Genomic DNA, 7256 nt, shown 5'->3' on the forward strand with positions numbered 1-7256 from the left:
ATGGGAGGAGAGAAATGGCGAGGGAGAGGGAAGAAGTGAGTAACGGGCGGGGGGTACGGGCCGTTAGGTAGTAGGCTCTTTGTCGTCAGCCCCCCTTTGCCGTCCGCTTTTTTGCCTCTTTGCCGTCTGCTAGCGGACAGCAAAGAGGTGGCCCGTTAAGTTTTTCAAAAACGGGCGGGGGGTGGGGGCCACCTCACTCTTTGCCGTCCGCCAGCCGACGGCAAAGATTCTTTGCCGTCCGCTGGCCGACGGCAAAGAGCTGGCAGACGGCAAAGAGCTTCTTTGCCGTCTGCCCTTTCTTTGCCGTCGGCTTTTGGGTAGCTGATGGCAAAGAGCTTCTTTGCCGTCAGCTAGCAGACGGCAAAGAGCTGGCAGATGGCAAATTAGCTGATTCCAGTAGTGAGCCTCACTTTCTGTTTGGACTCCTTAATCAAATCTGGTCCAAACAACTGACGGTCTCCAACTTCGTCCCATAACAACGGTGTTCTACACCTTCTTCCGTACAAAGCTTCGAAAGGGGCCATCTTCAAACTGGTCTGATAACTGTTGTTGTAAGAAAACTCTGCATATGGCAAATTTTCGTCCCAACTAGATCCATAATCTAGTGCACAAGCTCTCAGCATGTCCTCCAAAATCTGATTGACTCTCTCGGTCTGTCCATCTGTCTGTGCGTGAAAGGCTGCACTAAATTCTAGCCTGGTTCCCAATGTTTCGTGTAACTGCTTCCAAAACTTCAAGGTAAACTGGGTTCCTCTGTCTGATACAATGGTCCTCGGAACTCCATGCAAACATACGATCCTGGTCATGTATATCTTTGCCAACTTAGCACTGGTGTAAGTGGTCTTTACTGGAATGAAATGAGCCACTTTCGTTAAACGGTCGACTACAACCCATATTGAGTCATAGCCTGAATGAGTCCTTGGCAATCCGGTGATAAAATCCATGCTTATTTTATCCCACTTCCATTCGGGTATCGGCAATGGTTGTAGCAATCCTGCTGGCTTCTGATGCTCTGCCTTCACTCTCTGACATACATCGCAAACTGCTACATGCTCCGCAATATCCTTCTTCATTCCGGTCCACCAGAAAGTATTTTTCAGATCCAAATACATCTTGGTATTCCCTGGGTGAATCGAATACGGTGAATCATGGGCCTCTTGCAAAATCAACTTCCTGATCTCCGGATCATTTGGCACATATACGCGGTCCTCAAACCATAAGGTATCGTGCTCATCCTCACGAAATCCCTTGGCTTTTCCTTTGCTCATCTTCTCCTTTATCTCGTCGATCTCCTTGTCTGTCTTCTGAGCTTCTCTGATCCTTTCCATCAAGGTAGACTGAATCTCCAGTTTCGCTAAATAGCCTCTTGGGACTATCTCCAAACATAGCTCGCGAAGGTCCTCGGCTAACTCCTGAGGTAACTCACCTGTCATGAGGGTGTTGACATGGCTCTTGCGGCTCAACGCGTCTGCTACTACGTTAGCCTTCCCTGGGTGATAATGCAATCTCATATCATAGTCCTTAATGAGCTCCAACCATCTCCTCTGTCTGAGATTTAACTCCTTCTGCGTGAAAATATACTTCAAACTCTTGTGATCCGTGTACACCTCGCAATGGTTTTCGATGAGAAAATGTCTCCATGTCTTCAACGCATGCACCTCGGCTGCTAACTCCAAATCATGCGTAGCATAATTCTTCTCATGGGGTTTAAGTTGTCGTGAAGCATATGACACAACTCTTCCTTCCTGCATAAGCACTGCTCCAAGTCCTCGACGAGAAGCGTCGCAATAAACTTCATAATCCTTGCGTTGATCTGGCAGAATCAACACTAGTGATGTAACCAATCGTTTTTTCAATTCTTGGAAACTAGCTTCACAATCCTCACTCCAATTGAATTTGGTGTCCTTCTTCAATAGCTCTGTCATGGGCTTAGCAATCTTCGAGAAATTCTCGATGAACCTCCGGTAGTATCCTGCAAGTCCAACAAAACTCCGGATCTCTCCAACTGACGTGGGTGATTCCCAACTTGTCACTGTGTCAACTTTGGCAGGGTCTACTGCTATTCCTTCTCCAGAAATAACATGTCCGAGGAATCCAACTTCCTTCAGCCAAAATTCACAATTGCTGAACTTGGAATATAACTCATGTTCTCTGAGCTTCTCAAGTACCAATCGCAAATGCTCCTCATGCTCTTCCTCATTCTTGGAAAAGACTAAAATATCGTCAATGAACACCACGACGAACTTATCCAAAAACTCCATAAACACTTTGTTCATCAGGTTCATGAAATAGGCAGGTGCGTTAGTTAGACCAAATGACATAACGGTATACTCATACAGTCCATATCTGGTGGTAAAAGCTGTCTTAGGTATATCCTGCTCTCGAATCTTTAACTGATGGTATCCTGATCGTAGATCGATCTTGGAAAATACTTTAGCTCCTTGTAGGTGGTCAAACAAATCATTGATCATAGGCAGTGGGTACTTGTTTTTGATGGTCACTTCATTCAATCCACGGTAATCAACAACCATCCTCAACGATCCATCTTTCTTCTCCACTAGAAGTACTGGTGATCCCCAAGGTGACGAACTTGGGCGAATATAGCCTTTATCCAGTAACTCCTTGATCGGCTTCCTGATTTCCTCCAAATCTTTTGCGGGCATCCTGTACGGTCTCTTAGATATTGGCCCTGTGCCTGGCAAAAGTTCAATCAAGAACTCAATGTCTCTATCTGGTGGCATGCCTGGCAACTCTTCTGGAAATACATCCGGGTAATCCTTCACCACTGGTACTTCCTCCTGTACAACTCCTGATAAGGAATTCACCTGAGTCCTCTTCGGCATATGCCGGGATACATACTTGATCCTTTTTCCTTCTGGGGTGGTAAGCAAAATCAACTTACTGGCGCAATCGATGTTTCCTCCATACATCGATAGCCAATCCATTCCCAAAATCACATCCAAACCTTGCGACTCCAAGATTATTAGGTCTGAGGGGAAAACATGCCTACCAATGGCCAATGGCATCTGAAAACATCCTTGGCTTGCCATATACTCTGCTCCTGGCGAGGTTACTAACATAGGTGTTCTGAGAACTTTGGTGGGCAACTTAAACTTATCCACAAATCCCCTTGATATGTATGAATGCGATGCACCAGTATCGAAAAGAACGATGGCGGTAAATGTCTTAACCAAAAACTTACCTATTACTGCATCAGGCTGTGCTTCAACCTCCTCCACGCTCACGTGGTTCACATGTCCTTTGTTGAACGGGTTCGGCTTCTTCCCAGAGCTTCCATTGCCATTTGCATTTTGGGCTTCAGGACAGTCAGTTGCATAATGTCCAGTCTTCTGGCACTTGAAACATGTAACGTGACTTAGGTCCCTCTTGGCTGGGGTAGATGGGTTTGGTGCGGTTCTGTCCGTTGGTTCCTCCATTCCCATTACCATTCTTGGAGCCATTATGGTTGTGCGAACTACCTCCTTCATGGGTATGCTGAAACTGTCCTCCCGGTTTCGGGGTAAAACGTGGCTTCTGCTGAGCTCCAGAGTTATACTTCCCTTGTCCATACTTCCTCTTACGGTTTTCAATCTGCTGCTGCTTCCCTTCAATCATGAGAGCTCTACCTACCAACTCCTGGTAGTTGTTGAAGGTTGCTACCATTAGCTGCATGCTTAGTTCATCATTCAGTCCTTCCAAAAACTTCTCCTGCTTGGCTGCATCTGTAGCAACGTCATCTGGTGCATAACGTGCTAACTTACTGAAATCCTCCACATACTGGCCTACGGTGCATCCTCCTTGGCGTAGGTTGCGAAACTCGCGCTTCTTCATAGCCATAGCTCCTGCTGAAACATGAGCTGTACGGAAAGCTTGCTGAAACTGGTCCCATGTGACAATGTCAATAGGGTGTGTGAGTGTGTAATTCTCCCACCATGATGCTGCGGGTCCATCAACCTGATGTGCGGCAAAACGCACTCTTTCCGCATCTGTGCATCCTGCAGTGGTCAACTCCCTTCCAACTTTGCAGAGCCAATCATCTGCAACAATCGGCTCGGTGCTACTGGAAAACACCGGCGGGTTTAGCCTCAAGAAACGGGCTAAGTGATCAACAGGTGGTGGTGGTGGTTTGTTGTTGTTGTTGTTGCCTTGGTTCTGCACTAACACTTGCATCAGGGCATTCTGTTGCTGAATCAACTGGGTGATCTCTGGTGGGAAAGCAAATCCGGTGTCGCGTCTCGGAGGCATCTGATGGGTTAGAAAAGATGAGAGTTAAGAATAGAATGAGGTCTAGAGGGAAAACACTACCCATATGCTCATGAGACGAAATACAATCAATATCACTCAATCAATTCAAACAAGGCATACAATCGATCTAACTAGCGTTACAAGGTGCTTGAACTATACTATTAAATGGGGGAAAACTACTACTGATATGGTGGTCTACTAGAAATTCTGATCAGTTGAAGACTCCATGATATCTGCTCCAGCTTCATCAACAAAATCATCTTCACTTGGTTCCGAGTCGGTGTCGTCGATGATGATGTAGTTATCTGGGCAAGTGCATTCGTCATCTTCTGCTTTAGGCACTGGATTTCCCATGAATACTCCAATCTTCTTTTCCAGGTCGTCATTCTTCCCTACTAGTGCGACGATTTCCTCCATATAATCCTCGCGTGTAGCTTTGAGTTCTTCCTCCAGCTCCTTGATCTTCGTTAATGCCTTCTTCAGTTCTTCCTTGTCTGAGCACATCTGGTTCTCCTGGCGACGAATGTGTTGGTTTTGCTCCTGGATGAAAGCTGCAATTGATCCATCCTTCTTGGTTCTGATAATCTCCCATTGTTCGTCTCGGCGTCCACAAATGTGATAAATTGTATCCTTAAGCTCCCTGTGGTAGACTTCTCCAATGCGTCCCATAGCGATGTGGGCTGCCATGCTCTTCCCTAAACTCCAGGTTGGTGCTTCGAAAACCAATCTTATGGGTTCAGTAACTGGTGCAAACGTCCTTCCTGGAATGTGAACTTGAATCTTCCAGCTCTCCTCTTCAAGTAATGTGGCGTTGTAGGTTCCGGTGATGCTTGGTATTCCTATGTTCAAGTAATTAGTGACTTCCTTCAAATGTCGTCCAAAAGGCGTGTCTTCGTCTGGTTGCATGAACTTGCTCCTTGCATCCGCCATTCCTAAAAGAGTAGAAAGTGGAGAGGGGTAAGAAATGAGAAGAGAGAAGTGTTCTAGGGCTTAAGCTTAGTGGTCGTGTCCTATAGTCAGCGTGTGCTCTGATACCACCTTGTAGCGACCAGACCTCAAATAATCTGTGCTGCTGTGCACCAATGTCATCCCTGGATCAGTAATGCTGACACGCACAGTACAAATGGAGGATTTATAACAGAGTAGCAATCACACACTTATTACATCGAATATCTCCAAAGAGAATAAGTATAAAAATATGGCTTAAGGCCATCTAAGTACGATAACAGCGGAAGACTTGGAAGATAAGTGAGTCCATCAACTCCAACGGCATCATTGAGTATAAGACCACGACCTAAGGCACCTTACTCGTCGTCTGAAAAGTCTGCAACATGAAACGTTGCAGCCCGAAAACGGGTCAGCACATAGAATATGCTGGCAAAAAAAAACACATAGAGAATAATAATGCTATACTACATGCATATCTGGCTGGTGGAAGGCTCTATGGTTACAGTTTTTGCGAAAAGCCAATTTTTTCCTAATGCAAAGGAATAAATTTTATTTAACTATCATGGTGGTTGTTAGACATTGCGATGGTTGACAGCATCTCAATCCCAATTAAAAAGTCATCATTAACCCAACAAAGTTAATTAAAGTAAAATGGTGATGAGATTCACATGATAATCCAGGTACTAGATACTCAAGTTGTCCATAACCGGGGACACGGCTAACCATGATTAGTTTGTACACTCTGCAGAGGTTTGTGCACTTTTCCCCACAAGACTCGATCGCCTCCGCTTGATTCTCGCACTATATGATGTTTGAGAAACGGATGACCGAGACACAGTCTTTCAGAAACAATCACTCTTTACTCCGGATGGACAGTTACACCTACTTTCCCCTACATCTGCTAGCCCACCTCTTCAAGAGATCATGTAACCTACTTAACTATGCTAGAGCCCATAATAGCTTGTGGCTGCACACGGAAGTTTCTAGCATGAATAATCTTATGATCCCTTTGAGCCTGGGTGGCGGTCCTTATACAAACAGACAACACTGGGTTCTCAAGGTGCCTCAATCCACCCAGATGTGAGTTTTAGTTGCCACCTTAAGTAAACCATTATTAACAATCTCACATCTGTCATGAATTTCACTCAAACCCAATCCACGTCTACGAGCATAGCATGGCAATATAATAGCAACGTAGAAGTAACTCCCAAGGGTTTGATAAATAAAACAGGTAATAGGTACTACCTCAACTACTTCCCAATACCCACAGTTTAATTAGATCCTAACCATGCAATGTTTGACGATTGATCTAATGCAATAAAAACTGGGTTTGGAAGAGTATGATCAAAGTGTTACTTGCCTTGCTGATGATCCGCGAAACCTAGCGATTCGAAGTAACAAGCGGCACACTCCGGGTACTCTATCGCAAACAAACAAACAAACAATAAGTACTCATCTAATGCACAGGTAAGACTCGAATGAAAGATCCAACCAGAAAGTTCAACTTAAGAACTCCGGTTTGCAAAAAGAATCAACTCGAACGAAGCAACGAAAGTCAAACGGCGAAAGAAACAAGCTTCGTTTACTAATCTGGATCTAGGTCAAATTTTACAGTAGCAAAAACTTGTTTGAGTAGGTTAAACGGAAAGAGAATTTCGAGACGAAACTCTAGGCGCTTGAATCGCCTGATTCCGATAAACGAGCGAAAAGTTAAACGAAAACGAAGATCCGATCAGAAATCGATATCTGAAATAATCGCGGAGAAATCTGACGAAAAAGAAAACTGACGAACGGTTAAAGAACGGGCGTTCGTTAACAGAGAAAAACGGACGAACACGTTCGTTAAAACGAACGGGTCGGTGAACGTTCACTAAATAATAAAACCGAAGAAATAAACCGGTCTAGGGTTTTTAAAAAAACGAACGGTTTTTTTTAAAATAAATAAAAAAACCGGCAACGGTGTCGGTGAACGGTACCTCGTCGGAACGGAGCTCTGTCGGGGGCTCGGCGAGGGGCGGCGAGGGCGACGGGGCTTGGGGCGGCGAGGGGCGGCGGGGTTCGGC

Source organism: Triticum aestivum, chromosome 6D (assembly GCF_018294505.1).
Source record: "Triticum aestivum cultivar Chinese Spring chromosome 6D, IWGSC CS RefSeq v2.1, whole genome shotgun sequence".
Lineage (NCBI taxonomy): Eukaryota > Viridiplantae > Streptophyta > Magnoliopsida > Poales > Poaceae > Triticum > Triticum aestivum.